The following is a 9289-nucleotide window of genomic DNA, read 5'->3' as shown; positions in this document are numbered from 1 at the left end:
AATGCAAACGGCGATCATTGCTATGCTTGATTTTTTCCCCTGGCTATTTGTAGCAACATCTTAGCTGGTAGTATAGCCTTCGTCCGATCTAATTATATTTCATAACATACAATGCTGAAAGTGTACTATTACTAGCAAAACAACAACAACAGCAGTAATGATGATTAATATTCAGTATCGTATCTTGATCACGGACATATGAATTATATTCGCATAGGCCTATATGTATATATATATATTTTATTTTTTTTTAACAGGTGTATAGTTACACATGAAGCGGTAGATAGAGATACTGCACAAGCTGACAACAAAATGTAGAATAACATCCTATCCTTTAGGTCCGTTTTATCCACTGTCATTGACTATATGCCCACGTTTACGCTATGAATTCTCACAGTCTGTGTTGATGCTGTTTAAACTCTTTATGCGCCACGACGTAAATCCCCTGTGTGCCACATTATTATGAGACTGCAACGCAAGCACGCTTTGGGGAAAACATTTTCGTTTTCCGAATCCATGTAACCTGTTGTAGATTTTGGTAATGCTGAATATACATTGTACAATGAGCAGAGTTGTATTGAAACTCCCAAACTTTGCCATGATGTAAATTTTATGACAGATTTATTATAATTTTTCTTTTTGATCGGCGGCTACATTAAAGTACAGGTTTGACTTTTGCAAAACTATGACAGAATGATGCAGAGAAAAATTATACACAGCAAACGAGATCTTACAATCGCTGCTATCAAGTTTACATCGTGTGTTGATCCATATCGCAAGTTTGATGCTTGTAACATTCTTTTGCATCCCCAACCACTGCCAACCCACCCCTTTTCCTCGCTTTTCTCCTGCAGACCCTTGACCAGTAAAGAGAGACATACGAACGATGAATGAATTTTTATCTCACTGATTAGCAGATGCACTGGTCCCTCTCAAAACTTGAGAACATATTTCCGGTACTAACATAGCGTGGATGCTAATGATCGATCAATGCAAAAAAAAAAAAATCCTTGAAAGGGAGGAGTATAGTCATATTCCCTGACTGGTATAAAATCGCACATTCGAGTATTATCGATCTTTTGAAAGTGGTGAAATTGCAATTCAATATGAGATAATTTTAGACCGACTTCGTCACTTGTAGGAGCAGGGGTCGTAACAGAAGGAGTTAGAAGGAATTCTATAGCCATTATTAATCAGTATGTAGTGACACGTAGGCGTGAAAGAGCACAGTCAATTCGATCAGCGTCTTCGTATTTCCAAAGCGAACATATGGCTCGGTCGCACCTGCGCTGAATACCATTTACCGTTGAGTGTCGAAGTTTTTCACGCTTTAAATGCACAAGAACTTGGCGTGTGCATGCCAACACTCTTTCTTCGTTTTGCATAGTTCTTTTTTTATATATGTTGCCGGAATTTTTTGTCGCTTGATATTTAGCACTTACACGTTCTTTTCGGTCAAGGTAACGACACGTCATACAAAAGAAGCGTGACGGCCTCCCAAAATTGATTTATCCCCCAACCTCATTCTTCGTCCAGGGTTCGTGCTTGAGAGACAAAACTATGTTTGTGAACCGTCTACGCAGACACTTCTTTAGTCACACCTGCAAACAAAATCATATCAGATTTCCGTAGGCACGTCGATACACGGAAGGTTAAACTCTTCTTTCATTCCGTTGGGCCTACATTAACCTTGGAGAGATAGCGTGCCGACCAATGGAGGACAATTTATATGATATTACTGCCCTCACTACCCCAGGGGGAAACGAAGTTATAGAGAATGGAGGTTTTTATAGTCATAGCGTCAGCGCGCTCGTAATGTGAAAATAATTCCCAGCACAATTTTGCCAAGGTTCGGTTTAACCATGTTAACGAAAGGAATTAAACCAAATATTGGCGGCAGTGCCTTTCACAGTGAAAGAGGAGGAAAAAAAATTCACCTACTCAGCCACAGCCGTAGTTTTTGTCATTTTACTTTAGCAGGTTAAAGCTGACGATAGTTGCACAGGTATACGGCTCCAAGAGAATGTGTCCCCCCCCCCCCCCACCCCTTAGAGCTGAGTCATATATAGCATGCACCAATAGAGGATTCTGCACGAAACATAAATCGCAGGCGCTCAAAAACTGTAATGAAGAATGATGCCCCGTGGTAATCGGGATATAGATGAAAAACAAACAAACTAAAACCTGGTAACACGTGGCTATAGTGATACCTAAGGCATCACGACTCGGTACTTTTTGATGGTTTTGTTTTGTCTGTTTTTTTCTTGTATAGCTATACTCCAGCTTCCGATGGGGTATCAAATTTGTATGACAAATACTTAGTGGCTCATTTCTCTATAAACATGCAAGATCAATATATAATTTTGATATGTTCATTTTCTTTGCGTGTGCGTGTATGAGCTGTGGGTGTGTTGTTATACTTTTGTTGTTATGTAAACTAGGCTATCACGCAAACCGTTTTATTTCTATTGGAAGAGAGATTGATGTATACTGATATCAATGTTTGCAATGACATGGGATGAGATGTGACTATTCTATTTGATGTGAAGCGATCGATAGATAAACTTTGTCCGAGTGACAATCTACTGTAGATATTAAAATGTTCGATTATTTTTTTTTTTCGGCGGTGTGGACAGATAGGAGAAAAAAATACAAATTAAGGAGCATCTTGAGATCTTTAGAAAAAAAAGAAAAACTGAGCAGAGAAAACATATGTTTCGTGTCCTTCAGAACTCGGTGTCTTGATAAAACCGTATAGTTCTAACAACCTAACATCTGAACGGTTATTTTGAAGTATATAAGATGTCACTAGCCTTCTTGTGCTATATAGTAATTAGCAATTTCGTCAGTGTTAATGACGGAATATTTTGTCCGTCATTTCACCCCGTTTTGTGCACACACAAAATATACACACTCACAGACAATTAAAAAAAAAATACAACGCACGTGCACACACCATTGAAGTGTAAATGCATAACGTTGTATCATAGGTATGCATTATATTATGTGCAATATAATGTCTATAGTATAAGGCTATAACCAACAACATTAAACAAACCTCTACAAACATAGACACATATTCACAAATGTACAAATATTTATTCATTTATCTATTTATATTTATATAATATGTGTCTATGTATGTGTGCGTGTGTATGTACTTGTACCACGAATGCAATATTCCTATAAACCATAGTCATGATATAACAGTTTGTCGGTCTTTCCTTTCAGTACGTCGTGATCTAGATTTTGTCAGCCCATCGGCTCTATAAATTTCTTCGCTGTCCGCAATTAAAAGTCTCCTATTAATGAAAGTCGACAGGAAGCTCCAAGCCGGAGATCAAATTAACTCATTACATAACGAGGCGTAATTTGATCACTTGCATTACCTTTGAGAAGAAGGAAAAGAAGTCGATGCTATCGAGTTTAACACGACCGTAATGAAATAATTCTGTTCTCGGGCAACGCATCGTGACACAGAGTGTTCGACTTACAATAAAGCCAGCATGCGCACTCTGCAGTCATTAATGATCTCAATGAGATAGAGAGAAAGAATAAAAGAGAGAATGAGAGAAAGTAAGAAAGATAGATAGATAGATAGAGAGAGAGAGAGAAGGAGAGAGAGAGAGAGAGAGAGAGAGAGTTTTTCATGTTCCTGGTTTGTGCGTGTGTGTCTCTTTGTTTTTGTATGTGAGTGTACATGTGTGTATTGATATTCAGTTATATTTGGGAATCTTCACATATTTGAGATGCCCTGACCAAAGGTTCGTATGTCCGCAGGTTCGTTAATCCGAAAACGATACACGGTTCGTTATTCCGAAGGTTCTTTAATCTGAAAATGAAATAAGGTTCTTTCATTTTTCATTTCATTTCATATATACTTCATTTTATTTCATTTCTGGAATGACAAACCTTCTGAATAACGAACTTCTTATCATTTTCGGATAAATAATAATAATTTCTCCGAAAATGATCCTTCGGAATAACTGCCCTTAGCTCAATTTTGGGTTTAACGAACCTTCGAAATAAGGAAAGTCTGTTTTAAGTTTTGATTAGGGATCCCTCGGACTAGCGAACCTTTTGAGTAATGCCACAAACAGCGACAAATGTTCGGATTAACGAACCTACATTTTCGAATGAACGAATCTTCGGAACAACGTGCATCATCCTGGCGTAGGCAAGAGGGCATTTGCTTTGAGCTCAGCACGTGAGACCTCGCGAGCCCATATGAAGGGGGATTCAAAAAACAATTTAATTTCTCTTCGAAACACAAAGACGAAACCACAAATTGAAGTCAAAGTACCCAAAATCCATTCCCAACTGATTCTCGGAGACAACTTTTGCTGGAAACATTGAATTTTCGCAGAATCGAGAGTATAAATCATCTTAGGGCGGACGGCGTCTCACCGACGGTAGTCAAGCAGACTTATTTACTGACTCTCAAGAGTATCTCGATCTCGACAAGTTTTCCTCCGAGCTAGAGGTTTTATCATCTCTGAACGAGGACAGACGGGTTGATCGGCCTCCGCAGAAACGACTTTCTGGTGATTATCGCGCGGTCACCATTGCACTCGAGTATTCCTTAAAACAGGCGTCCAAACCGATCACGTCATTATCGCTTTCTGAACGATGTCCTCGAACTCAAGAGCCATTCTTTACATATTTCGCGGGACACTGTCAATTACCTGTATGCTGAAGAAAAGCAAGCTTTCTTGCTCTAGACGAAAACATAGCCCGAAGCTGTGTTGAGGATTGATGTAAAGCAGTTTGTGGAAGTGGATTGGGTAAGATTGATCCAATCCAAAGACTTTGTCAACCGTTCGCATGATCATAAGTGTCGCTGCACATTTCCTTGTGTGATGTACCCGGCGGGCCCTTTCATGACTGTTAAAATGAACGTTGGAATAAATTTCAGAGATCAAATGTCCGACAACATTCACAGCGAGATAAAATGGATGTTACACATACTGCTTAACAGTGCATGCGGTTGCTCAATTTCAAATTTTAATGAACTTCACCGACCGATGATGTTGAAAAATGCATGAAAACACACTCTAGCACACAAACGGTTTTACAATATGGGCAAGTAATACATTACCACTTTACCGTTTGCTAAAATATATATTCGAACACTCAATCTATGGGCAATATTTAGTACATTTATTGGTGAATTCGGTCAAGTTTTCACTTTTTTTTTGTTGCAAGTATCTAATGTTTTACTCCCTTACCGCACTGTTAAGCAGTATGTCATGTATGTGTAACATCCATTTTATCTCGCTGTGAATGTTGTCGGACAATTTCTGCAATGTATTCCAACGTTCACTTTCATTCATTCATTCATTCATTCATTCATTCATTCATTCATTCATTCATTCATTTATTTTTTCATTTCCAACAAAAACATATAAATATATTACAAAAATTGAATACAGTGCATAAATTTCATCATACAAAGTAAAGGATAAATTTACAGAAAACTTGTAGGTATAGGAAAATGTTGGAAGTGGGGCGGAATGCTAAAAAGCTGAGCTTGTAGGCTGCATTCCCCCCACACGTAATACAAGAAATTATATGATCGATTGACTGATAAACATCGAAAATGGATGAAACAAAGAAACTACAAATGTAAGACATTTAGCTTCGTGTTCACACAAAATGAGAGACCGCGGTAGAACCAGAGGGCTCTTCGAACTTTTTTTTTTTATTTGGACTTCCGCTCACACACTTCAAATACATTTTTGAGAAAAGAACCACAGAAAAAATGTGATTTGTAATTTTTTTTTTTCATCTTGGATGCTTTATGTTTCAAACCTACGTGAATGAATGTCCTACTGCCCTTTCTGTTTTATATAAGAAAAACAGTCATGTTCATGATTACTCTTCTCGTCAGCAAAACTTAATCCATATACCTTGTACAGGCACCAGCCCTTTATTTATTTATTTTACAATACATGTATATCATTTCCACTCATCTGCATGCATTTTTTTTTTTGAGGGGGAGGGACCTTGTTTAACAAACTGTGTTTTTTCAAGGTGCCACACAATGTTCCTTGTAAACATCAACGTGGTTTGATTTTTGTAATTATACCAAAAAAAATGTACGTGTCCCCACAAGGGGTTTGTATTTCATGTGGATGATTTGAAAAATAATCTAAATTGACCAGTAAGCACCCTCTCCGCACTCCCATTAGCGCCTCACTCCGATTAGAAGTTTTTCGGCCACGGGGGAAAGTGGTCAGTCAACAGTTGTGCCATACACTCCACTGGGAAAGGCAGCATGGGATATTCGTAATTAATTTTGAGCCAATAGATACAGAATGGGTCAATACGAATCGAATAATTGCCTAGTGGATCCCGAAATTTCTGACCAGATGGAGATCACATTACACTATCTGTGTTATAGCTATTGAGTATGTCACTTCTATAATCATCTTCTTCATCATCATCATCATCATCACCATTATACGATTATTATGAATATTATAGCATCGTTATCATTATTGTAACAATTATGATTGATGTTATCGTCACTGTTTTTGAATACTGTCATTATTACTATTAATGTCATTGTCTATGTCATAATCATTTTCAAAATTTAGAAAGTTTTCATCATTATCGCAATTTTCAATGTTATGCTAATAACCATTATCATTGTCATTATCATCTTCACGAACAATGCCACTACCATTGCTACTGCTTCTACTCCTGGTAAAACGACTACTGCTCTCGTTGGTTCTATTTTTGTCCTTACATCGCACAGAATAACGGGCAGGAAAAGCTACAGAGGCGGACACGAGCCGGCAGAAATTCTAGAGAAAGCATTCGTTTTAGATTCCAGGCACATGCTTTACATTTTTTATGGGGAAAAAACAGCAAGACAAATATTTTGAAAAAATAATAATAATGTATCGCTAAGACAACAGGACACAGACTATCAATATACAAAAAAGTGAGCGAAATCAGTACTTGGTTTCATTTGTTTCAAATTGGCCACGACATTTCCCAGGGAAGTAGAGACAGAGAGGGGAAAAAAACCAAACACACTAAACAATCAGATAGGAAAAAAACTAGCCCTAAACCCTAGGGAATGTGGAGTAAAGGGACTTATAGGATGAAAATGGAATATGACATGAATAAGAGCTGTCATAGTGTGTGACTAGGTAGAAAATGTTTACATCTTGTGCTACGTATATGCGGTGAGGAGATGATAAAATGGACGTGACCAAGAAATATGTGACATATACTTGACACGATGGAGCACTTTTCTCAAGGTAGGTGGAAACAGTCTCCCTGCATTTCTCAGCCCTGTATTGGTAGGAATGACGTTGGTTTTCATAAAATGAACTTTTTGTTTGTTTGTTTGTTTGTTTGCTTGTTTTTAGAAATCCACATATTCCCGGCAAACATGATATACGTATGCATCAAATGCAATGCTACAGATATTGCAAAGAAAGATAAGCGAAGGGTAGCGTTTTATGAATAATTTATTTTAAAGATTTATTTGTGGAATTTTAAAATGCCTGAATGAAGTTAGCGCAATACTTACATACATTTTATATCATTTAGAACAATATCACCTCAATTGTTGATGCCTACATTTATAAAAGTGTTTGTAATATGCAAATAGGCTACAGCTCGTCAGTGGCTTCCCAAGTATAGCAACAAGTGATGTTCAAGATTGGATTCAAAGCCTTTAGATATATGCAGCAGGAACGTGTTACTTGAATAGCTCCTCACCACTACTGCCAAGCTCCTGAGAAAAAGATACCCCAGGACTTACCAACTTAAAGACAATCTAAGTAACCGTCCTCTGTTACCTTAATAGAAGGGAATACGGAGGAAAGTGGCTGTACAAAAAAAAATCAAGAAACAGATTTTTTTTTCGTCTATGGGAGTCGCATGCAATAAGATGACTAATAATCACGATAATTAGGTCAGTAGATTAATGGTCGTGGAGAAATATAAGCATTACGAAAACCCTAGAAGCTAAGAATGAGAGAAGAAAATTGAGCTCGTTTTGGTTGCACGTTATGCCCAAACCAAATATTACATCTCGTCGGCGACTTAGGTAAAGAAATAACATTGCCCCAAAGTACTCTTTGAAAACGTTGATGAAATGAAACGGCAAAATTGTTGCAAGATGAAATATGAGCAAGATATAAGGGGAAAAAAGGAAGAAAAAGTGTGGGTTTGTTTATTTTGTGCATCTGGATTTACGTTAGTCACTGAGGTATCACTTGCTCACAGGAACTAACTCGTGACCGACGGCTGGCAGAATCCTTCTAATGGAATGGGCAATGACCGTAAAGTGCGTTTTGTGGGGAAACATCAGCTGCTGCATAGAGACTCGAACTGGGGACCTTAAAATTGAGAGACCGTGATCTTACTCACTGAACCACATGGGCTAAAGAGGGTGAAGAGGAGGCACCAGACCTGAAGAACATGAGGGTGACGATTACTTCGTGTGAGTGGGACGTGACGTGTGATAGACATGCGAAGAGATTGTTCAGAAAATCGTTGAGTTTTGGATGAGGTGTGAGAAAGGGGAAAGGCAAAGAATAAAGAGTAGGTAGTCAAGGAGGACGGCGAGGAGGAAGATGACGAGGAAGAGGGATTCAGAGAGCGACGAGGCAATGGTGAGAGAAATTAAGAAAAGCGCCACATAAACACAGAATCACAACACGGTGAAAGTCAGTCTGCCTGAAGATCGCCCCAGCCTGAAATCGCCGGTAGCGGACAAGACGCCAAAGCACGTGTACACCTATATAAATACACTATAAATATGTATATTGACACAATGAAAGGGAAAACTGACCAGAAACAAATAATAAATAGTGAAAACTTTGAGCAAAGAAAATGGGTTTTCTGTAGAACACCGGTCTAGTAATCCGGAGGTCTCGGGTTCGAATCCCGATGAAAACCCATTTTCTTTGCTCAAGGTTATCACTACACACACACCCATATATATATATATATATATATATATATGAAGAGCTTTCTTCCAAACGGCGCTAAATCCATCATTTTTCAATGGATTTAGCGCCTTTCTGTTGAAAGCTCTACATATATATTTTCTAACTTTGGTGAAAATCTATTAACAGTATTCTTACTGTCATAATTGAAAAATATGCAAAAATCCATTTAGGACGTAATACCACGAAAATTGAAGGAAACACCTTAAATTGGGCAGGACTTGGGAGAAAATATTACATGAATCGAATACGTTGATCAAGCTATGTATGCAATTCCATGTGACATTCAAAAAAGGAAATGAATATAAAGAGCAATT

The sequence above is a fragment of the Diadema antillarum genome, unplaced genomic scaffold (genome assembly GCF_040938485.1).
Source record: "Diadema antillarum isolate AM-2024a unplaced genomic scaffold, OU_Dant_1.0 seq00000430_RagTag, whole genome shotgun sequence".
Classification (NCBI taxonomy): Eukaryota; Metazoa; Echinodermata; class Echinoidea; order Diadematoida; family Diadematidae; genus Diadema; species Diadema antillarum.
The sequence above is the reverse complement of the archived record's forward strand: the minus strand, read 5'-3'. Positions refer to the sequence as shown.